Genomic DNA, 26,884 nt, shown 5'->3' with positions numbered 1-26,884 from the left:
TGGACTTTGTCAAATGCTTTTTATGCATCTATTGAGATGATCATATGATTTTTGACTTTTTTTTTGGTTAATGTGGTGTATGATGCTGATTGATTTGTGTATGTTGAACCATCCTTGTGAACCTGGGATGAACCCAACCTGGTCATGGTGTATAATTTTTTTGGTATGTTGTTGGATTCGGTTGGCTAAGATTTTGTTGAGAATGTTTGCATCTATATTCATCAATGATATTGGGTGATAGTTTTCTTTTTTGGTGGTATCTCTGTCTGGTTTTGGAATGAGGGTGATGGTGGCATCATAGAATGTCTTTGGGAGTATTCCTTCTTCTTCAACCTTTTGAAAGAGTTTCAGGAGGATGGGCACCAATTCCTCTTTCTATGTTTGATAAAATTCACCTGTGAAGCCATCTGGTCCTGGACTTTTATTTGTAGGGAGTGATTTTATGACCTCTTCAATTTCATTTCTAGTGATCAGTCTGTTCAGTTGGTCTGTTTCTTCTTGATTCAGTTTTGGCAGGCTGTAAGATTCTAGAAAATTGTCCATTTCTTCCAGATTGTCAAACTTGTTGCCATATAGTTGTTCATAGTATTCTCTTATGGTTTTTTGTATTTCTGCTGTATCCGTTGTGATTTCTCCTTTTTCATTTATAATTTTGGTTATTTGGGTTCTTTCTCTCCTCTTTTTAGTGAGTCTGGCCAGGGGTTTGTCAATTTTGTTTACCTTTTCAAAGAACCAGCTCTTGGTTTTATTAATTTTCTCTCTTGTTTTTTGAGTCTCTATTTTATTGATTTCTTCTTTGATCTTTATAATTTCCTTCCTTCTGCTGACTTTAGGATTTTTTGTTCTTCTTTTTCTAATTCATTTAGGTGGAGGGTTAAGTTGTCCATTTGGGATCTTTCTTCTTTTTTGAGAAAGGCCTGTATTGCTATAAATTTCCCTCTGAGCACTGCTTTCGCAGGATCCCATAGATTTTGAGTGGTTGTGTCTTCATTATCATTTGTTTCAAGGTAGTTTTAAATTTCCTTCTTGATTTCCTCATTGACCCATTGGTTTTTTAGTAGCATGTTGTTTAGTCTCCATGCAGTAGGTTTTTTCTCTTTCCTTTTCCCATGGTTGATTTCTAATTTCATGGTGTTGTGGTCAGAGAAGATTCTTGAGATAATTTCTATGCTCCTAAATTTATTGAGATTAGCTTTGTGTCCCAATATGTGGTCGATTCTTGAGAATGTTCCATGAGCCTTTGAGAAGAATGTGTATTCTGCTTTTTTTGGATGTAGTGTCCTGAAGATATCAATGAAGTCTAACTTTTCTATTGTTTCCTTTAGGATCTCTGTTGCTTTATTGGTTTTCTGTCTAGAGGATCTGTCCATTGATGTGAGGGGGGTATTAAGGTCTCCTACTATGGTTGTATTCTCATCAATATCTCCCTTTAAGTCTGTTAATATTTGTTGTATGTATCTGGGTGCTCCTGTATTTGGGGCATATATGTTGACGGTAGTAACATCCTCTCCTTGGATGGATTCCCTTAATCATTAAGTGGTGTCCTTCTTTGTCTTTCTTTATGTCTTTTGTTTTAAAGTCTATTTTGTCTGATATGAGCGATGGGACTCCTGCTTTTCTGTCATGTCTATTGGCATGAAGTATTTTTCCCCACCCTTTCACTTTCAATCTATGTGTATCTTTTGTCCTAAGGTGAGTTTGTTGTAGGCATCATATTGAAGGTTTTTGCCTTTTTATCCACTCAGCCACTCTGTGTCTTTTGATTGGGGCGTTCAGTCCATTGACATTTAAGGTGATAATTGATAGATGATTATTTATTGCCATTTGAGCCTCGTGTTCCAGTTGATTCTATGGTTCTCCATTTTCCTTTCTTTTTTTTTTTTTTTTTGGTTGGATGGTCTCCTGTTATTATCTGCTTATCTGCTTGAGTGTATTGTTTTTCCATTTTTTGCAAATGCAATATTTGGTTTTGGCTTGTGGTTGCCCTGTTTTTTAAGTATGCTAACCCCTTCCCATAATTGTGTGTTTTAGCCTGATGGTCCTGTAAGTTCAAACACTTCATTACTATATTAAAATTAAGAAGAGAAACGTACAAACAAACAAACAAAAAGGGTTATTTACTTCCTAACATCCCTTGCCCACATTTTATGGTTTTGATGACTCTTTTTTATTTTTTTCTTTTTAGTTTTATTTTGTTTGAGGCCTGTTCATGATAAATCTGTATGCTGGCTTATTTGAGAGTGACTGCTCTCTGATTGCGGTTTCCTCAGTCCTAGTTCTTCCTCTTCTTTTTTTTTTCTTTTCTTTTTTCTTCCTTTTCCTTCCTTTCTCTTTGGTTTAGAGAAGCCCTTTCAATATTTCCTTTAACCTGGGTTTTGTGTTGCTGTATTCTTTAAGTTTTTGTTTGTTGGAAAAAATTTTTATTTCCCCTTCTATTTTAAATGATATTCTTGCTGGATAGAGTATTCTAGGTTGCATAGTTTTTCCTTTGAGCACTTTAAGTATCTCTTGCCATTCCCTCCTGGCCTGTAGTGTTTCTGTAGAGAAGTCAGCTGATATTCTCATGGGGGTTCCTCTGTAGGTAACATTCTGTTTTTCTCTTGCTGCCTTTAGGATCCTCTCTTTATCACTAACTTTTGCCATTTTTATTATGATGTGTCTTGCTGTGGGTCTATTTGGGTTCAGTTTGTTTGGGGACCTCTGTGCTTCTTGTATCTTGAACCCAGCATCCTTTAGATTTGGGAAGTTTCCAGTGATAATTTCTTCAAATATATTTTCCATCCCCTTATCTTTTTCTACTCCTTCTGGAATTCCTATTATGCATAGATTGGCCTGCTTTATATTATCCCATAGGTCTCTTATATTGCTTTCCAGTTTTTTGATTCGGTTTTCTGTCTGTTGACCGGATTGAGTGTTTTCCATTATTCTATCTTCCATATCACTGATTTGTTCTTCTGCATTATTCATTCTGGTTTTTACTGCCCTTAGTTCCGTTTGCATCTCTGCAAATGAATGTTGTAGTTTTTCTTGGCTCCTCCTTCTATTTTCTAGTTCCTTTCTGAGGGTATCTGCATTACTGTTCATATCTTCTCTTAATTCCTTCAGTATTTTCACTATTTCTCTTTTGAACTCCAGGTCTGTCAGACTGCAGAGATCTGTTTCATTGTTGACTGTTTTAGGTGAGTTCTCTTGTTGGTTTGACTGGGGGTGGTTTCTCAGCTTCTTCATCTTGCTTGTTGTTTTCTTTCTCCTGGGGAGTTGTACTCTCCGTTATCGGGCAGTGTTTGCCTTGTCACTGCCGTGGAATATTTCCTGAGGGCTGGCGTTGTTGGTCAATCTTTTTTGAGGCAGTGTGGCTTTTCTGGAGTGTTGATGGGGCTAACAGTGTTTCTTTGAAGCAAATGAGGACTTCCTGAGGGCAGATAGGACTGGGAGGTCCACACCATGATGGTAGCAGATTTCACTTGGTCAGGCAGAGCTTGCTCTGGTGTTTTTAGGCTGTGGGGTTCTTGCAGGGGGTTGGCAGTGTTGGGCAGCTGTTCCTCAGGCGTGTAGCCCCCCCTAGGGGCTGGAGCAGCTATCTGGGTCACTGAGAACCTAAGAGGCTCTTCCCTAGGGCAACCCAACTCAGAAGGATGGTCTGAGAATGTAGGCAGATCTTTTCACAGTCTGGCCAAGCTTGTTACAGCTTTTCTGGGCTGCAGGGGCTCTTCTAGGGGGCTGGTGGTGCTGAGCAGCTATTCCACGGGAGTGGGGCACCCCCTAGGGGCTTGGGCGGGTAGCAGGGCCATTGGAAACTGAAGAGGCTCCTCCCCGGGGCAGCTTGACTCATAAAGACCGTCTGAGATCTTTTCCTGACTCAGCCAGGCTTGTTCTAGCTTTTCTGGGCTGTAGGGGGTCCTGCCTGGAGCTGGCAGTCCTATGCAGCTGATCGACTAGGGCACCCACTGGGGGCTAGGGCGGGTAGCAGGGCCGTTGGAAACCAAAGAGGCTCCTCCCCAGGGCAGCCTGACTCAGAAAAACCGCCTGAGATCTTTTCCCGACTTGACCAGGCTTGTTCTAGCTTTTCTGGGCTGTAGGGGGTCCTGCCTGGAGCTGGCAGTCGTGTACAGCTGATCCACTAAGGCACCCCCTTGGGGCTAGGGCGGGTAGCAGGGCCGTTGGAAACTGAAGAGGCTCCTCCCCGGGGCAGCCTGACTCAGAAAAACCGTCCGGGAATTAGGCAGATCTAATCACTGCCTGGCTAGGCTTGTTCTAGCTTTTCTGGGCTGCAGGCCTTTTCTCAGGGGCTGGTGGTGTTTGGTGCTACTCTGCGGAAGTGTAGCCCCTCCAAAGGGCAAGCAGGCCTGTGCAGGGACAGCCCCTGCGGTGGTAGGCTTCAGGCAATTGTTGAGGCCAGCCCTCCTGGATGGCAGGCAGCCCCATGTTCGGGGAGAGCTTAGGGGGTGGTGGGGGTGGGGGGAGGGGATGCACTGGGAAGCACAGCTTTCAGCTAGCTAACGGGCCTGTAAGCTTGCTGTGGCATGGGGGGTATTCTTCTCTCCCCTCCCCAGCATGGGCGCAGACCAGGCTCTTTTCCCAGGTTCCCTCTGATGCAGCTTTCCACTTCCCCGCCCCTAGAGTATTGCTCCCTTCCTCTGTGACAGCTTTGTTTTCTAGTCTCCCAGGCACTCTCTGCCCCGTCAAATGGTTTCTAGACCTCCCAAGCAATTTCTGCTCCACCCCGCCCCCCCCCAGCCCGGGGACTATCCTCTGGAGCCTAGGTCTCCGTGCCCAGCCCCCACCCAGGCATCCCCCGGCCCTTTCTCGGGGACTAACCTTCAGAGGCGAGGTCTCGGTGTCCAGCCCCCACCCAGATGTCTCAATTTTTGGTGACTGTGCCCGTAGTTCAGATGGTCCGTTCGGTTCTTGATCGGCTTTTCCGTACTCCAACTTACTGCTACACTCTTCTCTGCATCTGGAGATTCCTCTGGTTCGTTTGATCTTTCCCCCGTGTAGGTGACTTTCCAGGGTGCGGGATCCCTTTCTCCTCTGCAGTTCCCTTTCGGGAGCACCCGTCCCACTTGGATTCACCTTCTCTCACTCTCCTCTTTTCTCCCATTCTGCCCAGTGATGTCACGAACTTCTTGCCATTATTGGAGTTTAGGTTCTTCTGCCAGCGATTGGTTGCTGTTCTGTGCGAGTCATTTATTCTGTAGATGTGCTTTTTTTTTTGTTGTGTTTGTGGGAGAGGGCGAGCATGTCCCTCTACTCCTCCGCCATCTTGTCCTCTCTGCTTTTATTATTAAATGAAACACAAATAACAGGAAACCAGTGTATGACATAAGACATTTTATGAGTTGCCACCCTATAACCACTACCCAGATAAAAACAGTCTTCCACTGGTCTTCACATGCCCACCTCAGTCACACTTGCTTCATCCACCACAGTGACTTCCAAATAATTTTATAACAATCATGTCTGCATTTCTTTATAGCTCTATCACCCAAAGTGCATCCTTGGACATTACGATTTAGTCTTATCCTTAATGCATCTCACAATTCACAATCTGCTATAGTTCCTGGGCCTTTGACTTATAGTTTCACCTAGTCTGGAGATTGCTGTTTTTATAATCATGGTGCTGTTTAGCCTGCTTCTTTGTCCTCAGAACTTTCTGCAAACTGGTTCAGAGGCTTGTTCAAGTCCGAGTTTAGTCCCTTTGGCAGGAAAAGGAATGGTGGTGGTGCATTCCTTCATTAGGGGGCACTTCATGTCTAATCCGTTTTTTGTGATATAATCAACTGTTGATGCTCAACGCCCAAAACCATTCAGTCCATTACTTCATTGAGGGTTAAAAATGTAATATTTGAATACAACCTTTTTTTTAAAAATTAGTTGAAATACTTTTATAAAGAGACATTTCCTCTTTACTTTTTATTTTCCCATTGGTATAAATCACATAATAAAGGCAAGGTAAATGCCCTATTTTTCCTTTAATTTACTAGTTTTCAAGCTAGTAAATCTATCATATATTAATCTCCAAGTCTAGGCAAATACTTTTTTTTGGTATCATTATGAGATTATGATTTTTAAGTGTATATGATACATTTAAATATTTTACAATGATTATTGTTACTGAAATTGTCCCATGTTTGGCAGGTGGGAGCCCTTTCAAGTTGACCCTTGGGTTCTTTGTCATGACCTTAGTAGTTCTGCCACTGGCCATCATGGCAAGATGTTCTAGGCTCATTCTTATGCCAGATCTGAAATCAGTCATTTGTTCAAGTCTCCTTGGTTTCTTTAGCAGGGAAATGGTGTCTCAAAACCATAATCTGTTCTGGGAGCTGGAATACTCAATACTACTTGGTTGGTCTCTATTTCTAAGCCTTTTAATTGCGCAAAGCTGAAACATTAGACACTTCATAAATTCACACCTACAAATTAAATTCAGGTCCACAGATTTTTGTAACTAAATATCCTATATATTACATCTTTTTCTCTGTTCTTAAACACTGAGAATCCTGGTTTTAAGGCAATAGGGAATGATAGAATTAGCATATTTTATTATTATTTGTTTGCTTTTCCCTATATCACATACACAAATTTCAGCAAAAATAATACTAATACGGCCATCAACTTTATAATGACTGAAAATACATTAATATTTTTGTTGCATTTGTTCTCTCCATTCTCCTTCATTTTAAAATAAGTTTATACTTTGCATGGTTGGGCCATATAGCTGCTGCAAACTACATTCTATGTCTTTCAACTTTCACTCAGTATTAGTTCTACAAGAAATTCTGCATTTAATGCTCACCTCCATTTTTTTATGTCAATTTCTTTTGTCATTTTCTTTGTCTGAAGCACATTCTCTACCAGATACATAAAAAATGGCTCATAGGAACAATCTTCTTTGAGCTCTTGCATGATGATAACCATTTACCTATTATCACAGTATTTATCAGTTTTGCTGCTCATGAAATCATTGACCCACATTTTCTTTCTTTGTTTGTTGTTACTCATTTTCTTTTGGCATGAGTATTGCTGTCCAAGAGATTGATGATAATCTAATTTCTTTCCCTTGCCAGTCATTTGCTCCCTTTTTCCTACATGCCCAATTGATTTTTTTTCTTTTTCTCTCAAGTCCAACAATCTTACTAGTGTGTGTCTTGGTACCACTCATTCTAGGCTGATATCCTGATTTATGGCATACACTTTCAAATGTAGGTTCAAATCTTTTTTTCTCTTTCTTGAAATTTTCTTGAATAATAGTTTTTAGAATTTATTCTGTTATTTTGCTTTATTTTTGTTTATCAGGTACTCCTATTATCCATATAGTGGATTTTCCTAGTGAAATTTTTTTTTGTCTTTTTTTTTTTTTTGCCTATTCTAGGGCCGCTCCTGTGGCATATGGAGGTTCCCAGGCTAGGGGTCTAATCAGAGCTGTAGCTTCTGGCCTATGCCATAGCCACAGCAACTTGGGATCTGAGCCGCATCTGCAACCTACACCACAGCTCAAGGCAATGCCAGATCGTTAACCCATTGAGCAAGGCCAGGGATTGAACCTGCAACCTCATGGTTCCTAGTTGGATTCATTAACCATTGAACCACGATGGGAACTCCACCTATGTCAAATTTATTTATTTTTTTACTTTCTCTTAAATCTACTTCATTTGCTTCTTTATTGATTTGCATTTTTGAAAATTTCCTTTCCTTTTCTATTTATATTCACATTTTTTGTATGTTATTTTTGTGTTCCTTATAGTTTATTTTTTTGTGATAGCAGTTTTTCTGTTATTCTAATGCTTTCTTGAATAAAAAATGAGTTTTCTATGTTCGATTTTGGTTGTTCTTTCATGTCATATTATTTTCATAATGAGTTCTTTTTAAACTCATAAGTGATCTGTTTCATGGGAGATTTTTTCTGGCATGTTTCTATTTTTTGTAGGGATTTTATTCAACTCTCATTCTTTTTTTTTTCTGTCTTATAATAGCACTGGTGGAATTTTGTAACCGAGAAGGACCCTATAGGGGCTTCCTGGGATAGACCCTCCTCCCTACCATGTCCTCTGGGTGCTTTTTGTTTGTAGGAAAAGTTTATCCTCCTAAGTCTTCTCAGAGTTCCAGAGAACAAATTTAATCAGAGAGGTGAGAAAATGCATAAACAAAGGAAAAGAGTTAAGCAAGACAAAATAATAAGAGTTTAGCCATTAAACTAAGAAATTTTAGTTCCTCCTCAAAGGCTACCAATAACCTGAGTCATATCCTTGAGCTATTTTGGAGATAGTGAATTCCCCACCAGGTGGAAGAAGTTAATTGCATGCTGACCATAAGCACATAGATCCCAGACTGAAACCAGAAGCTTAGTGATGCTGTGTTCTGATTACCTTACCACTTATAAATCAGAAGAATGTCTGTGAGCTAATCATGTACTCCCCAAATCCTCTCCCTCACCCTATCTTTAAAAAACTTTCCCTAAAGCCATCAGGGAGTTCAGGTCTTTTGAGCTGAGATTAATTCCAGTTTGTACCAACTTGCCCTGTATCAAAACTGGCAAAGTGATGAAGACAGAGCTCTCAGGTACTGCCATATGCCAGGCTTCTTCAGGAATGTTTAGTTTATTGGCATAAAAATAGAAATTAGAATTGTCAATAATATACATGTATTAATTACTATTATCAATATCATTAGCCTGATGCTTGACTATACTTCCATTAAAAGAAATAGTGTTATCTATATCTATCCTAATGTGACCACCTAAATGAGCTCAAAACTCTGGAACTAATTATTCTCTCATGCTGAAAAATGAGGATGATTGTTGATTTGGTACAAAGGGATTCATTAGTTTCAGGGCTCCTTCAGGGATTGTTGCTGCTCGCTCTGAAAGTCTGATCTCTTTCAACTCAAATTAAACAGCCTCAGGTATTGAATAAATAGTACAACTGAAAAATATTTTCCCAAGTGCTGGGATGGGAAATGGGAGTTGGACATGGTATCCATGTGTGGCTCAGGCCACACAGCACATGTGGCCTGAGCCTGGTCTCTGGGGACAGGGAATGTTGGCAAGGGCCTAGAGATTACCATAATTAGTCCTTCTTAATCAGTACCATGTGGGATCCTCCCCAGAGTGTTTCATAGGAAACTTTAAAAAAAAGTGGATGCATACTTTCCGTGATAATGGAAGCAGTCAGCAGGGGACTTATACTGGAGGAATCATACTTTCTCAAAAAGCAGACTAATCAGAAACTCTCAGGAAGGGAAATCTCTGTGGCTTGCTGGCAGCAAATTCACTCAACATGGATCATACTTACATATTTATATGCATATATATATGTGTGAATTATGTTTATGCACATAGACACACATTTATTATTTATTTAGAACATATTTTATACTTATAGAAAAGTTAGAAAAATAGGAAAAAGAGTGTACTGTTCCTTCAACTTCTTCTAATGCTAGCCATAGTATAGTTATCAAAATCGGGAAGTTAACTAAAGTACAGTCTTTACTCGCATTTCACAAACTTCTTCACTAATGGCTATTTTCTCATTATTAGATGAAGGCCATGCATTTTTATCAAGAATGCCACAGAAGGGATGGTATGTCCTCCCCAGAGCATTATATCAGTGGATACCTGATGTCAGTCTGTCTTGTTAGTGATGATGCTAACCTTGATTAGCAAAGACAGGTTTTGAGTTAGGAGATGTTAGAGAAACACACACCACAGCAAACAGAGTGTTTCAACCTAGCAAGTGGTCAGCTGTTGTTTTGAGAAGTCTATTCAACTCCTCCAGCGTAAGGGGCACTTACATCCTAAGAAGGCTTTTATTCCTCAGGCCTAGGCCATGCAAAACCACCATCCCTTTGGAGTTCCCATTGTGGCTCAGCGGCTAACGAATCTGACTAGCATCCATGAGGACACAAATTTGATGCCTGGCCTTGCCCTGTGGATTAAGGATCCAGCATTGCTGTGGCTATGGCGTGGACCAGTGGCTACAGTTCTGATTCGACCCCTAGCCTGGGAACCTGCATGTGCCGTGGGTGCAGCCCTGAAAAGCAAAAAACAAAACAAAGCAAAACAAAAAACAAACACCATGCCTTCTTCAGAGGCTAAAAAATGTGGCTGGCTTGATGGAAGGCCAGCTGGCTTTGGCTTCATCAATCCTATCTTCTGAGTTAGTGTTTCTCAAACATATTTGACCATGACCTATAATTGTAACAATAATAAGAATGATGAAAATAACAAAATAATTGCCATTTACTGAATTAGGCATCATTTACATTTATTATTATTTAATTTACATTCATATATTACACATATGAATTATATAACATTTATTCTTAAATAATTTATATTATTTAAAAATATTTATTATTTTTTTCATTCAATTCTTGTGATAACCTTTAGGTAGGCACTATCATTATTCTTAAAAAAATTGATACCCAATGAGATCAGGAAATTTGCTCAAGGTCAAAAAGACATAGAGTCAGGAGTCAAGTCCAGGCCTCTGGGCCCTCAAGTCTGACATTTCATGCCACACCACACTGCCTCCAACTGGCCAAAGGGCCATAAGTGTAATATATGTTGTGAAAGGACACAGCCCACTTTTGTACACACACCCCCATATCACACATACATTCTCACTCATTTACGAACACAGTCACACCCACAGTTACACTCACTCAGTCACAACTGAAACACAAGTTGTGCAGAATCTATCTTTACCTGATATTTTTGTCTTATATTCCATTTCATTTTTTAAAATGCTGGACTTTGCCAACGACATTAATGGTTCTCTAAAGGATAGAGAAACCCTGTCTGCTGTCCACTACCATAGGAGATACCCACACTATCCTCTCCTCTATGAGTGACCAGATAGCAGAGGGACCCATAGAGTGAGGACAGTCCACACTGTCCACAGATATTTCTGGGAAAACCTGTAAATTATGAGTGTGTAATATGGGTTAAACTTTTTGAGTTTCCTCATGTAAAATTTGAAGTTACTTGATTCAGTAATTTGTCATCCCTTTTGCTTAATAGGAATTATGTGTTTTTATAGTCACAAGAGAATGGTCAAAGTAATCTTTAAAAAATGTTTTGTTGGAAGTTTTTAATCACAGTTTCAATTTCAGTACTTGTGATTTGTCCATTCATCTTTTCTATTTCATCTTGGTTTAGTCTTGGAAGATCGTACTTTTCTAAGAATTTGTCCATTTCTTCTACGTTGTCCGTTTTATTGGCATATAATTGCATGTAGTAGTCTCTTATGATCCTTTGTATTTCTGTGATGTACATTGGAACTTCTCCTTTTTCATGTCTAATTTTATTGATTTGAGTCCACTCTCTTTTTTTTCTTGATATACAGATCTGTGGAACAGGATAGAAAGTCCAGAATTAAACCCATGCACCTACAGTCAACTAATCTATGACAAAGGAGGCAAGAATATACAATGGAGAAAAGACAGTCCCTTCAATAAGTAAGTGGTGCTGGGAAAACTGGACAGCCACATGTAAAAAAATGATATTAGAACACTTCGTAACACCATACACAAAAATAAACTCAAAATGGATTAAAGACCTAAATATAAGACCAGATACTATAATACTCTTAGAGGAAAACATAAGCCAAACACTCTCTGACATAAATGACAGCAATATCTTCTCAGACCCACCTCCTAGAGTAATGACGATAAAAACAAAAATAAACAAATGGAACTTAATTAAACTTAAAAATTTCTGCACAGCAAAGGAAACTCTAAACAAAACAAAAAGACAACCCATAGAATGGGAGAAAATATTTGCAAATGAAGTGACTGACATGGGATTAATCTCCAATATTTATAAACACCTCCTACGGCTCAAACTCCATCAAAAAATGGGCAGAAGATCTAAACAGAAATTCTCCAAAGAAGACATACAGATGGCCAAAAAAATACATGAAAAGATGTTCAACATCACGAATTGTTAGAGAAATGCAAATCAAAACCATTATGAAGTACCACCTTACACCAGCCAGAATGGCCATCATCCAAAATTCTACAAACAATAAATGCTGGAGAGGGTGTGGAGAAAAGGGAACACTGTGACACTGTTGGTGGGAATGTAAATTGGTGCAACCACTGTGGAAAACCATATGGAGATTTTCCAGAAAACTAAAAATGGAATTACCATTTGATCCAACTATCCCACTATCTATCCAGAGAGGGCATTTATCCAGAGAAGGCCCTGATTCAAAAAGATACATGTACTCCAATGTTCATTGTAGCACTATACACAATAGCCAAGACATGGAAACAACCTAAATGTCCATCCACAAAGGAATGGATAAAGAAGATGTGGTACCATATACACAATGGAATATTACTCAGCCATCATAAAGAAAGAAATAACAGCATTTGCAGCAACATGGATGGACCTAGAAATTATCATGCCAAGGGAAGTTAGTCAGACTGAGACACAAACATCATATGCTATCACTTACATGTGGAATCTAAGAAAAGGACACTGTGAACTTCTTTGCAGAAGAGATATTGACTTACAGACTTTGAAAAACTCATGGGTTCCAAACAAGACAGTTTGGGGGGGTGGAGGGATGAGCTGGGGGTTTGGGATGGAAATGCTATAAAATTGCGTTGTGATGTTCATTGTATAACTATAAATATAATAAAATTCATTGACTAATTAAAAAAATTTTTAAATTAAATTAAAAAATATGTTTTGAAGAAAAATCCAATCCTTTGTAGCCAAAGTCTTTATAGGTCCTTACTGTATAGCACAGGGAATTATATCTGAACTCTTGTGATAGATCATGATGGAAGATAATATGAGAAAAAGAATTTTGTAAAACTGGGTCACTTTGCTGTACAGAAGAATTTTTTTACAGGTTTTTATTATAGTTAATTTACAATGTTCCTTCAATCTCTGTTGTATAGCAAAGTGAACCCATCATACATATACATGCATTCTTTTTTTTATGCTATCATTGTACAATGAAAAATGACACAACACTGTAAGTCAACTATACTTTAATAAAAAAATAAAAATATCTTTATAGCTAATTTGTACTTTTCTGGGCAATGACCTAACAAAATGAAAACTCCTCCGTCCTTTGTGGGGTGTTTGCAGTAAAGAGTTGACTCAGCAGATGTGGAGTTTCCAATTCCTGCATATTCCAAAGAAGGCTGTGCCTGGATCCTGGGAGTTAACCTATGAACCCTTAAGATGTTTTGCCTAATAAGAATGTGTTTGTTTACCTGGGGCTCAGGCCACCTCAGATAGTCTATGCCAACAACTTGATTTATGTTGGGGGCCTTGCTGTATCAGCTTGACCTCTGAAAGAGCTGGAGACTAAGGTCAGCCACCCAGGGAGTCAATCACATCTGTGTGACTGACTTTCAGTAAAAGCCCTGAACATCGTGGTTTGGGTGAGCTTCCCTGATTGATAGTACTCTGTGCTCTCATCACTGGAGAACTAAGGGTAAGCCCTGGCTGTCTGTATGACTCCTTTCAGCCTGCTCCTGGTCTTTTCTGGACCCTATATGTTTTACCCTTGCTGATTTTAATCAATATCCCTTCACTGAATACAACAGTTTTCTCAGTTCCATGAGTCCTTCTATTGAACCTGAGGGTGGTCTTGGGGGACCTCCAACACAAGGCTGTTGCTCAGGAACTTAACAAACAGAAAGAAGCCAGAGGGGTGTGAATTGGCTGCTATCTAGTTTTGCTCTGACTTCGTGGAGAACAGTCCTACCCATGCAACGTCAGTTCTCCCTTTCGAAGGTGAGTGGCCCCCATACATGTGGAAGCCATAAGGCCAGCACAGCTGAACACACACTGGAGTGACAAGGCGGTGGGTATGAGCATCAAGCCCTCTGCTGCTCAAGGGAGTGAGGCTGTGGCAAGACTGCATTTGAGGATCTCATGACTGAAGGACTCTGACTCCGAGAAAGCAGCATAGGGATGAGGGTGGGGAAAGGTTCCTGTTGTCTTTGATGGACCAGGAAAAATAAAGTTAAGACTTGCTTTTTTCAGAACCTCATTAATCAACCCCCTCATTTAACTGGAAAGTGTTTTCCGATATCTTTCTGGGGAGGATTTAAAGTATAGGGAATGACCATATTCAGGGATTAGGGAACTGCAGCCTGGGGCTCTTGGCTTCCAGTGGGGAGGTCCAAGTTCAGGGGCCATGCTCTATTAAATATGAATGATTTGAGAATGATCACTGATGAAGTCACCACAGATCAATGTATTTCAGGAAGAGTTCAACCTGAAGTTTCTGTTTTATCTCCACATAACAAAAACTTGAGATGAATACAGAACCTTAAACTCCTTCCATGAGATTTGTCTGAATTGCCTGGGCTTCTGGGCCATGTCCTCTCCAGCTTCGTAGCTGAGGTCTGCCCTGCAAGGGATTGAAGTTTACTTAGCTCAGACTCCCTGGTGGAGAGTGGCCTGGAAGGGCCTGCTGTGCCATCCACTTACTCTCATGGCTGGTTCTCTCATTCAGATTTGCACCTTTCAATACAATTTATACTCTGCTATACTTGGCTTATGCCAGCTTCTCTCTCTAGCTGGGAACTCCAGATGGGTCCTCTCATAGACTAGGTCAAACAAATCTCCTGATCTCTGTCAATTCCAGGGGGTCTTCCTGGACTCCTCTCACACTCACATCGGCAAACAAATTCTAGCTACTCTGCTTTCAACTTCACAGCACCTCCACTGCTCTCATCCTGGTCTCACCCACTCTTATCTCATGTCTGGATATCTCTGTAGCCTCCCAGCTTTTTTCTTCTCTTTGCATCTGCCTTGCCCTCCTGTGCCCCCCTCCCCCTTTTTTCTGCCTATGGTATGCTGCTGCTTGATGTGGAATCTCAGTTCCCAGATCAGTAATTGAATGCAGGCCACAGTGGTGAAATCTTTGAGTCTTAGCCACTAGACCATCAGGGAAATTCTTCCATGCCTCTTTTTGTCTATTGTCAGTATGGCAGCTGGAGACCCCATCTACTTCAGATGTTTACCTAAAAATAAGAGCATTACACACTATGGGTTATAGGACTCCCAGTTAAATTTGAACTTTGGATAAATAATATTTTTTAAAGTAAAAAGAAATAAATATAAAAAATCAAAGAAATGAATTCTTTATATTCATTGCAGCTCTTTTCATGTGCTATGTCTACATATGAAAAAGAATAATTTACTTTTCTGTATGCCACGTTTCAGTGTCTTTCCCCACTTATATTACTATTAATACTATATGTTTAATTTTTCCTAGTATTTATTATATGCTGTCATACATATGTATCATGGAGTTAATATAATATTAATATGACATTAATGTAAGCACATACATTGTATTTGTGATATATATATTATGTTCAATTTTGCATATATTTATTGTCCCCATAGATATTCTTTACCAAAAGTTACTTTTAATGTTACATATGATGTTAAAACTTTAATTGTACAGAGTGCATCCAAGCAATTCAATTCTCATCAGCATGTATAACACACTCAGTATCATTCCTTAACAAGCAAGTCTGAGAAACCAGAAACCTCTTAGTTAATCCCACTTTTATTTTCCTGGGCCCATTCATAGCATGAGAATCTAGCTTGACACTATACTTGGCATCTGGTTCTTTCTTCAGCACTGTTTTGCCTAAAATCTCCACCCATTCCCCTAAATAAGGCATCCTGATGTACTGATGACTAATCTGTCTGTGGTCCCACACAACTGTGGTGTCATGCATTCAGCATACTTAATTGTTAGGTAGACTGTGATTTTGCTTATGGCTGTCAAAGCCCTTGACACAGTTAAGCAATGTAATTGAATATTATTTACTAACATTATCAACCACAAAGTGTTATTTAGTCAATGCTTGACAGATATGAGAACTTCTACATAAAATTTCATCCCACACATACACATGTACACATATGCACAAAATAAACTAAATGATTACTTAAAGATATGCTTAATTCCTCAAGTTCCTTTCCCTCCTTAAATTCCTCTTCATTTTTACAAGTACTTTAAAAAATTTGTTACCTCTCCAAAGCAAGACACTATTTATAAATAAGATATCCTAAGGCTTATTGAAATTTACTAAGATAATAAACTTTAATACTGTTGTCCAAAAATTTAGCCTATTTATCAATTAAAGACAATTACAGAATTTGCAGTTTTAGAAAGAATTCTGATTTAAAGGGCTGGTTTTTCCAATTCTTATTATGCAGGGTTTATTTTTCCCCTTCATTTTCACCCTGAATTTCAATTAAAAAAATCAACTTTTGAAGTTCCCTGGCCTTGCTCAGTGGGTTAAAGATCCAGCGTTGCCGCGAGCTGTGTGGTGTAGGTCGCAGATGGGGCTTGGATCTGGCATTGCTGTGGCTGTGGCATAGGCTGGCAGCTGTTACTCTGATTAGACCCATAGCCTGGGAACCTCTATATGCCATGGGTGCAGCCCTAAAAAAAGCAAAAAAAGAAAAAAAAACCCAGCTTTAACAATTTTTTAATGTAGCTAATTCCAAGCAAGGCACTCAAAATGTCTTCGTAGAGTCATCAAACATCTGTAAACATGTAGACTTGGTCTTGATCTTTTTATTAATTTTTGGTAAAATTACATGTGCTAGTATCCACATTGCAGGGAGAATGTTCCCTAGATTATAAAGAGCTGAAAGGGACAAGCACTAAGCACACTGTTTATGTAGCTTGCTCAATTTAACTTCATGAGTCACGGCAGTAAAAACAATAGAGCAATAAATTAAAGTTTTATTGAGTTATACTCAGCAGAATATATAAGGTTGGTAAATTTCATGCTGGTTATTCTGGGCACATGATTCACAACAAAATTTGACATAAAGTGTGTTTAAGAGAAACTCATGAAATAAAATTAAATTTTAACCAAAGCCATAAAACAGTGCCAACTGAAATAAAAATAACCTACAAAAGTGATTTTAACATTTAAAAATATATGATAACGCCACTCTGCCGAACCCTAAACCTAAACAACTAATAGAACGCATTATTATTATTATTTGCCAGAAAACTGAGTAACAGCTTAAAACACAAGGTGGGATGATTGATGTCCTTGTAGGAAACAAAAAAGCAGGAGATAAAGGGAGAAGACCATGTGAAAAAGAGGCAAAGATTTGATTCATGCAGCCACAGCCAAAAAACACCAGGGATATCCATCAATGGATTTAAAACCCACCTTAATCCATGATCATTTCACCTTACATTTATTACATCTGACAAGACTCTTATTCCAAATAAAGTCATTTTCTGAGGTTCTGGGTGGATATATCTTTTGAGGGGGCACATTCGACTCATTCCAGGGCTGGTTAAAACATCCAATACCTCAAGTAAAAAAATGGTTTCTTTATTTAAAACAAAAAAAATCCTTCATAATTCCCGACATGGCTTACAGAAATGAATCTGACTAACATACATGAGGACAGAGGTAAGATCCCTGGCCTTGCTCAGTGGATTAAGTATCTGGCATTGCCTTGAACTGTGGTGTAGGTATCAGAGGAGGTTTGGATTCGGCATCGTGTAGGGTGGCAGCTACAGCTCCAATTCCACCCCTAGCCTGGAAACTCCATATGCTGTGAGTGTGGCCCTAAAAAGATAAAATAATCCCTTCAGTGTACTCCAAGAAGGTTGCCCAGTGTGAAAATTAATAAAAGGGAACTTCATTATATTAGAGTTGTGAGGCCAGAAGAGGGAGCTTCACACATGTACCACACCCTGTCAATACAAATCCCAATAGGAAGAGACATTCTTCATTAGAAATGACCCTACTCTACCACTACCAGCATGAGGAAGAAAGATCTTCTTGCCTGGCAACAGAACAACCAATATGAAGTTGCCCCAACTCAGCCAATGAAAAACCACCAAACTCCCAGTTACATCAATGGACTTTTTTGTCTATAAGCCCCTCCCAATTTCCCTTTCTCCTTTATAAGAGTTTCCTCTCTTTTGCTTCACAGGACTTGCCTGTGGTTGGCCATAGCTGCATGTCCCAAATTGCAGTTCTTTGCTGTTCCCAAAAAATTCATTTTTCTGGTAAAATGACTGGCTGTTTTATTGTTATAAGGTAACACAAGTCAAGAAAAGAGGACCTGAGCCACTAGATGGGCATCTCTGGAGGACACTGGCACCCATTACTCTACCATTCTCCTCTTTCCTCTCTTCTCCACCTTTAGTCCATGTTTTCATGACTTTTTCTCCATTTTTGTTCTGTACTTATTTCTCCCTGTATCTTAGATTCCCCCTTTTCCAAATATCTATGATCCTAATAGCCCATAATAGGGACTGATCTTCCTGGTGGTTTGTATGCTAGTTTATTCTGGAAGAGTGTTGCCCTCATTCTCAGAGGCCTTCATCCTCTATTTGAAGTCATCTCTAAATGAAGAGCCATAGTCTCCAGCACAGATATTGCTGTATGAATAGTGAAGTCCTTTCATACCCCCTTTCAGTCTGAGGAGGAAGAAACTGGGAAGCTAGAATGGAGGGGGAAGATTCGGTTTAATCTCTCCCCAGGTTAAACTCTATGAATCAGCTAGGGGTATTGTAAGTATTTCTATTAATCATATAGGGAGGAACCTTAAGTTCTTAGTGGAACAACCAGTCATCCAAGCAAAATCTCTGATTTTTACTGAGCATTTAGGTGGGAGAAAAAGGCCTAGGTTAGGCTCCTACCCATTAAGACAAAGATGGGTATGAGTTAGATAGGCATTTCTCCATCTAGAAAAGATAAGCCAGGCAGTCACCTCCACTAATTTGCTAAACAAGGTCCCCAAAGAATGAAGATTCCAGAACATTTGTAATATATAATACCAAACTCCTGACCTCCCACCAAACCTGTTCCTTTTGCCATCTTTCCTTTCTCCGTTGATAGCACCACTGTTCTTCTACTTGGGAAGGCCAAAAACCTTTGAGTCTTGCCTGACTACTTTCCCTTATGTTTAACATCCCTCTTATATCTACCTTCAAAACACTTCCTGAATCCTGCTACTTCTCTCCACCTTCATATCTGGTCTGAACAACTACAATACTCTCCTGCTAGGCTAATTGCTTTTGCCTCACCTCTGAGGGCACTTATAAAAGCTTCATCAGACTGCATTCTTCCTCTGTTAGAACCCTAAATGAATATTGAGGCCAGTCACACTCTGGCACATGATTTATCACCTTTTCTTTTTTTTTTTTTTTTTTTTTGGCTTTATAGGGCCCCCCCGCAGCTTATGGAGATTCCAGGGTAGGGGTTGAATCGGAGCTGTAACTGCCAGCCTACACCACAGCCACAGCAATGCCAGATCTGAGCCACATCTGTGACCTATACCACAGCTCATGGCAATGCCAGATCCTTAACCTAATGAGCAAGGCCAGAGATCAAACCTGCGTCCTTATGGGTGCTAGTCAGATTTGTTTCCACTGGGCCATGACAGGAGCTCCTTCAACCTCATTTTTTGTGCTCTCCGTGTTCACTCAGCTCCAGCTGTGCTGTTCCTCAAAAGTGCTGGGCTTGCTCCTACCTTAGGCCTTACATGTTATTCTCTCTGCCTCAAGTATTTCCCCCCCCTGAATTCTGCATGGTTTATTCTTCATATTTTTTGGCTTTTCCTTCAAATACGATTTTTTTTTTTCCAGGGAGATATTTCCTGACCAAACTATTTAAAACAGGACTCACCATCACTCTTACCAGATTTCTTTTTCTCTCCACAGCACTTTCCACCATTGACATACCATATGTTTTACTTGTTTATTATTTGTTTCTTTCACTGGAATATAAGCAGTGACTGTTACAGATAACATTTCATAGATACTTGTTGAATGAATGAGATATAGGTTCTGGGGAACAAAGCAAGGTTAGAAACACTGCCCTTATATTATTTAAGATAGCATCCCAGTCTCCCAGGGCTCATCTTCTACTCCCTTAACTTGCTTCATTTTTCTTCACAGCATCTATCATTTTTTTTTAAATTTATTTTTTTATTAGAGTATAGCTGATTTACAGTGTTGTGTCAATTTCTGCCATATAGCACAGTGGCCTAGTCATATATACACACATGTTCTTTTTCTCATGCTATTGTCCATCTCAAGAGACTGGGTATAATTCTCTGACACTGTTTCTTGAGTGCCTCCACTATTAGAAAGTGAGTGCCATGAGAACAACTTTCTGTTCTCTGGTGTACCTGGTTTGCAGGGCATCAATATGTATTTGTGGAATAAACAATGACAAACTGGAGTGTGCCTTTGGCTCCAGAATCTCACAAATGGGGATGCTAACGTATTTTTCTGACCCAGGTGATTTGGAACACACTTTACAGTGACCAAAACTCCTATGCAGAAGTACCAGAGTGGAGAGGCAATACAAAACCTTCACTACTTTGCCTTCTTGTGGAATGTTTAGCATGGTTTGGCCCCAAGGATTTTTGTGTTTAGACAAACATTTGGAGGACAAGGCACCCTTTTTTGTAAAGCACACTGTCTTATATACGTGGAAAGGGGATTTTACTTCCCCAGGGTATGTTGTCTGCAGACCATCTTAATTTTAACCGATGAAGCAGGGATGTAGTATGCTACTGGCACCTAGTGGGTTAGAGATGAAGAGTGCCCCAGATCCTAAACTCAGGGATGCCAGATTTATCAAATAAAAATACCCGTGGATTGAACTGCTAGATGAAATACATAACTCCTACATAAATTTTAATCTTAAAGTATACCTTTGTTTATCTGAAATTCAAGTTTAACTGGGTGCCCTATATTTTATTTGGTGGTCTTAACGATAATACACAGGACAGGTCCCCAGCAAGAAAGAATTATCCAGACCAAAATATCCAGGAGTTGGGCCAGGAATATATGAATTGTTGGGCCTGGCCCCCTAGTCTCTGATTCCCGGTAGGTCTGGGGGTGGGACCCCAGGTTGCGCATTTTTATGAAGTTCCCAAGTGAAGCTGTTATTGGTCAGGAACCATAAAGGGGAACCAACGACCTAGAGAGAAAAATAGCTTCATGAGTAGCAGCAATGAAAGTATGCAGGCTCCAGGAAGGCAAGGGACATTTCTGCAATTAAACCCTTGCCTCTGAGGCACTTCCCAGTTCCCTCTAGGCGCCACCAAGGCGCCAAAGTCTCAGTGGTCGCTCGGATCGGGGGCGTGTCCTGGGCAGGGGCGTGTCCTGGGCGGGTAGCGGGAGCAGGGTCGAGGCAAGCTGAGAGCTCTCGTGCCGGACGTTGCGCTGCCGCGACGCCCGACGCCGGCGGGGCCGAGGCATTCCGGGCTCTTCGCTGTCCGTGGCATCTGGCGCCAACTTGCGGTTCTTTGGCCTGTTCAGGGTAAGTAGGAGTCGCTCGGCTCGCCCCGCTGACCGGCCCTGCTTGGATGTGGGCGTGGCGGACGCTGGCGTTGCGTTTTCTCAACGGTGCACGAGGCGTTGGCTCCCAGGGTAGGTGGGACCAGGACCGGGACAATGGACCTTCGGGCGCGGAGCTCGGAGGGCCTCACGGGGGCACTCCCGCCGTGACACGGGGAGGCGGGGCCGAGGTCGGGATGGGAGTCTTTGGGCAGGGTCAGGCTGCTGGTGGGCGGGGCGCCCTAAGTGGGTGTACTAAGGGAGGAGCGACCTGGACCCTTGGGCGGAATCGGGGGCGGGTCGGCCTGAGGCCTGATGGATTGCGGGCGGAGCTAGGGCTAGGGCGGAGTGAGAGAACATCTGTGGGCGGGGTCGGGCGGTGCGGCTCCCACGCCCCGCCCCCTCGGAAGAGAGGCTGTTCCTTTGCGGGGCGCGCTGAGTGGGGGCGTTTCTGACTTTTCTATGGCTTGGGCCTGCTTTTGGGATCGCCGAGGTTGCAGAGGGTCTTTTGTTTCCCCCCCCCCCTCGTTTTCGTTTAGTGTTGAGATGGGTAGGAGGAGGAGGAGGGCCGCCTATCTCACAAAGGCCCTTCCTGAGCCGTTTTGCGCCCGGCTTAGATTTGAGGCATTTACGTTTATAAAATGTCTTATTAAAAACATCTTTTTGTTAAGTAACTTAAAAACAGTTTACAAACTAGTACAAAGAATTTGAACATTCTAGGCACTTAGGTTCCACCAAATGGTAACGTCTTGTTTAGAAGAACAATTAGCAAAACCCGCACACTTAATGTCTACAGGCCTTATTCAGAGCTTTTTTTTGATCTCAACCATTTCCTTTTTATGGTATAGGATCCAAGTCAGGATTCAGTTACATTTAGTTGTATTTCGTTGGAAAAATTTATATTATAAACAGTGGAGGCTCCCATACCTCCAGGATCCTTCAGAGTGGCCCTGGGAGCACCACATTTCAAAGCGATGAGGCTTTTCTTTCCGGAATGCCACCGCTGGGCGTCTGGGCAGCTTTGGCACAGGTGATTACCTTCTCTGCCTTGACCCTTTTGGCGCTTGGCTGCTCAGCCTCTCCTGGTTCTCCTGCCCTTACATCTCTGAAGATGCCCTCCTTGACCAGCTTATCTTTCAATGTGGGCTTCCTCTGTGGCTGATCTCTTGTGGCTTCAAGGATTCTTTCTTATGGCTTTGAGAATTCCACAAATCTTCTGAAAACTCAACTTGTTTGACTTCAGCCTAGGTCGTTTCTCTTTCTCAGACCCAAAGTCTATGACCTGTTGTACTTTTCTGGGTTATCTCAAAAGCATTTCCATCCCAATATGTGCAAAATATAGCTCCAAATCACCCACATCTTGTCCCCTTCTAGTGCCCCTGGCCTCTGTGAATGGCCCTACCCTAGCCACTCAATTTTAACCCTGGGAGGCCTCCTTGATTAGCCCTTTCCCTACCCCACAATCAATCTAGGCTTTTTGGTTTTTTTTTGTTTTTTTTTTGAATCCCCTTTGGGCTAGCCCACTTTTCCCCATAGGCACCACCATACTGACTTTCTCTCTTTCTCTCTGTGCTCTCACTCAGTTGACTATACCACAGTCAGAATAAACTTTGTTGAAATGCAGACCTAATTGTGTCATGCTCTGCCTGTAATCTTTTTTGATTATCTTTTGCTGTAGGATAAAGACAAGTATCTTTAACAGTGCCTTCAAGACCCTGCATAGCTGGTCCAGGCTTTTTGTGTACCCTCTCTCCCTCTGGTCTCTGTCCTGTCTTGACTGGCTTTGCTTTCCTCCTCGTTTGCTGTTCTTGCTGCCTGGGGTTCAATTCCCTACCTAACAAGAAATTCTTATTCTTTGCTGGTCTCTGTTTAGTCATCTATTCCTTAGGGAAGTGTTTTGTGACTTTTCTGACTATATCCAGGCCCTGTTTTCCAGGTCCTGATCTCTTGCATTGCCTCTTTTTTGATAGCCCTGTTAAAGTGGCAATTTTATACATACATGTGTAGCCATCTAGTAGACACTTCTGATCTTTGCCAAAGAGTGAAGAATTTATGGGGTGCTTAATATGGCTGCCCAGCAACCTTTGTGTGGAAATCATTTCTATTGGGAATTTGTTTAGCCTCTCGGGGCATGGCTTACTCTTGTCCATTTTCTCTGCTGCTGGTTTTGGTTGGCATGGAACCACACAGTAGGTGTTGGAGGGGCTGGGGAACACAGCCTGAGGACCACGGAAAGGAAGAAATGGCTTCTCCTGTCCTTCCTGCCTAGCTACCCCTTTTGTCCTTGGCTGGGTCCACTGTATTAATTGACTCTCCATTAATAGACATTCCCTATGCATAGTTTCAGAGAATCTTTAGGAATGCATTTTGTTTAGGGTCAATCAGATATTAAGAGTTCCTAGTACTTTTCTAAATTAAAAAAGTACTTAAAGCCAAAAAGTGAAGGTGAAAATGAAAGCCGGCTATAGATGAGGATGACTGCTTACAGCACAAGTTGTTCAGTTTAACAGGTATTTATTAGATGCCAGCAGCTGTGTTGGCTTCTAGGGATACAAAGGTGAATAAATCCTGTATCTGCCCTGTCATCAGAGGGCATGTGGTGGGATCATGTGTAGTAATCGAGGTAAAAGCTGTGATAGAGAAAGCTTCAACTTGAAGAAGCAGGGTGCAGGGCATGGATTGCCCTGATTCTAGGTGGGAGGAGACTGGGGACTGAGCTGGGAATGACATTGGCCTATTTCCAGGGTTTATAGGACTGTGACCTTGGGAGGTTTTCCCTAGGCTATAAGGATGGGCTGGTATACGAATGACTGGTTGGGGACTGTCATTGAATGTTGGTGAATGCACAAGGGCACAAAAGAGGAAAAGGTGATGAGATTAGCTGCTGAGGGTAGTGTAACTGTGAAATGGCAACCCAGGTTATATTACCTGACATAAACCCAACCAGACATGGAAAAAGTCAGAATGTTTGAATTTTATCAATATCACACTGAAGCACCCTTCAATCAAAGAATTTCTGCAGCAATATGTATTGATACCTATAGCAATAGAAATAGATTATTATAAAGAACCTCAGATAAGTTCAGGTTTTGCTGCCAGAGAGTTTGTTGCCAAATTTTGAAAAAATGTTTAGTTTTCACAATGTTTTTGACTTTTGAGAATTGCGGGTGAGGGGTTGTGGATCTGAAATTCTGGCTACCACTTGTAGAGCCAGGCCTGTTGTATGTGCTTCACACACATTGAGTATAATCCTCATAACAGCCCTATGATAGTTGGCATCACGAAGGTCCCATTTTACAGGTAAGGAGATGAGGGCACAGAGAAGGTAAGTGATTTGCCCACAGTCACTACTGGTGGCTCCATAGTCCACATTCTTACCAGACTGCCTACATGTGAAAAGGAAGTTGGGGAGTTGCAGGACTGGTCTTTCTCCTACACCTCAGATACCTGGGATCTGCAGCCAGCCTGTGTGAGTGTCAAGGAGGGTCAGAAGAGAAGGGAGGCAGGAGCCCTGTGGAGGTTGTGGTCACATACACAGTTTCATTTAATACTTGAATGCTTTCCTTGATACCCAGAGCTTGTGATCTGGTTGAGCACTGAGTTTTTCTTACAAACTGTAGAGGAAGTTAAGTGCAATGTCAAGTGCACTAGAGGAAGAGGAGGTGGGTGGGTGGAGGTGTTTTTCTTTTTCTTTTCTTTTTTAGGGCCACATCTGCGGAATATGGAAGTTCCTACGCTAGGGGTCCAGTTGCCAGCCGGCCTATGCCACAGCCACAGTGATCTGAGCTGCGTCTGTGACCTACACCACAGCTCATGGCAACACCAGATCCTTAATCCACTGAGTTCAGGGATCGAACCCATGTCCTCATGGATACTAGTTGGGTTCATTGCTGCTGAGCCACTGCGGGAACTCCTTTCTTTTTCTTTGTTTTTACAGCTGCACCTATGGCATATGGAAGTTCCCAAGCTAGAGGCTGAATCAGAGCTGTAGCTGCAGGCCACGTTACAGCCACAGCAACACTGGATCTTATCCCCATCTTCGACCTACACTGTGGCTTGTGACAGTGCCTTCACCCACTGAGTGGGTGTCCTTAACCCACTGAGTGAGGCCAGGGTTTGAACCCACATCGTCATGGACACTATGTTGGGTTCTTAACCTGCTGAGCCACAGTTGGCACTTTGGAAGGTACTGTGTTAACAAACTGGGATGCAGGTTTCAGGCTGGCTGGGCTTTGAAAATATTCAGGTAAATGATTTCATGAGGATTCTATAAGGAGGTTCTTCATGAGGGACACCGTTTATTGAGTGGAGAGAAGATTGTATTCTAATTTTCTTCCTCTAATTGCAAAAGATGTATGCTCCAGAATCCCACAGATGAATACCTTTTCCCTCCCACTCCCTTGTCCCCAGAAGGAGTGGGTCAGCTTGATAGTATTTGCTCAGGTGTGTGGGACTGTCCCTGTGCCTTTGTGTGTGCCCCTGTGAGTGTGCACAGTATGCATCCAAAATATATATAAGGTGCATAGTCACGAAAGAACTTTGGACATTCCACTCAGTTTCAGAAACAAATACCTTGTCAATAGCATAGAAATCCCCTGTATGTCTGCTCCAGTTGCATTTTTTCAAACGTAACCACTATCCTGAAATTCCTCTTTTTTTGGGGAGGGGGGCTGTTCCCACAGCATGTGGAAGTTACTGGCCAGGGATCGAACCCATGCCACAGCAGTGACATGAGCTGCTGCAGTGACACTGCCAAATCCTAAACCTGCTGTACCACCTGAGGTTCCTCTTAATCATTTACTTGTCTTTTTTTTTGCAGTTTTATCATAATGTGTCCCCAGATAATATGTTTTTAATTTTATTTTACTTTTTGGTCCTTATAAAATGAAATCATGTAGCGAACTTTCTTTTCTTTTTTTTCTTAGTATCATTTATTTGCTATCCATTCAGTGGTGTGTGTGGTTCAAGTCCTTCACTCACTTTTTCTGCATCCATTCCATTTTGATGATGGCTATTTGGGCTGTCTCTAGTTTTTGCTACTGTAAATAAACAGTGCTGCAGGGGGCATTCTTGAGCTGGTCTTCTGCAGGGGTTCAGTAGTTCTCAAATGGGTTAGGGGGGTGAGATGGGGTAAGAGAAGAAAGGGAGACACTTTTGGTTGTCATAACTGGGAGGTGGTGTCTTTAGTAGATAGAGGCTCGGCATGCTATTAAACATCCTGCAGTGTACAGGACAGCCTTCCCACCTCCTCCAGCCCTCTCACGCAGCAAAGCATTGCCTAGCTCCAAATGCCAGTGCTGAGGCTGAGAACCCTTGCTCTAGGGTAAATAACTGGGATGGACTCTTGGGTGGGTGAGTTTGTGTGTGTTAAATTTTAGTAGATACTAATGTACTGTTTACACTCTTTTCAGCAGTATGTGGCCTCTTGCATTACTTATTGTCCTTTTTAAAACTTGATAATCTCTGCCTTTAAAATTTTTATCCACTTGATATCTCTGAAATGCTATCTCAATGTGTTTTTTTTTTTTTTTCATTTCCTTTCACGTCTGTCTGCT

The 26,884-nt window shown here is 41.3% G+C and overlaps 1 protein-coding gene across 1 annotated transcript in view; it reads left to right on the top strand.

Annotated features, from left to right (window-relative positions):
* The first annotated feature begins 21,175 nt into the window (after window positions 1-21,175).
* The window catches only part of PGBD2 (piggyBac transposable element derived 2), a 32,317-nt gene continuing 26,608 nt past the window's right edge, over window positions 21,176-26,884 (top strand). Inside the window, exon 1 of the mRNA XM_047776358.1 lies at window positions 21,176-21,312. The gene's annotated coding sequence lies outside the window, so the exon portion shown is untranslated. The remainder of the gene's footprint in view (window positions 21,313-26,884) is intronic.

This window comes from Phacochoerus africanus, chromosome 4 (genome assembly GCF_016906955.1).
Source record: "Phacochoerus africanus isolate WHEZ1 chromosome 4, ROS_Pafr_v1, whole genome shotgun sequence".
NCBI lineage: Eukaryota > Metazoa > Chordata > Mammalia > Artiodactyla > Suidae > Phacochoerus > Phacochoerus africanus.
Note: the sequence above shows the minus strand (reverse complement) of the source record. Positions and strands in the feature narration are given on the sequence as shown.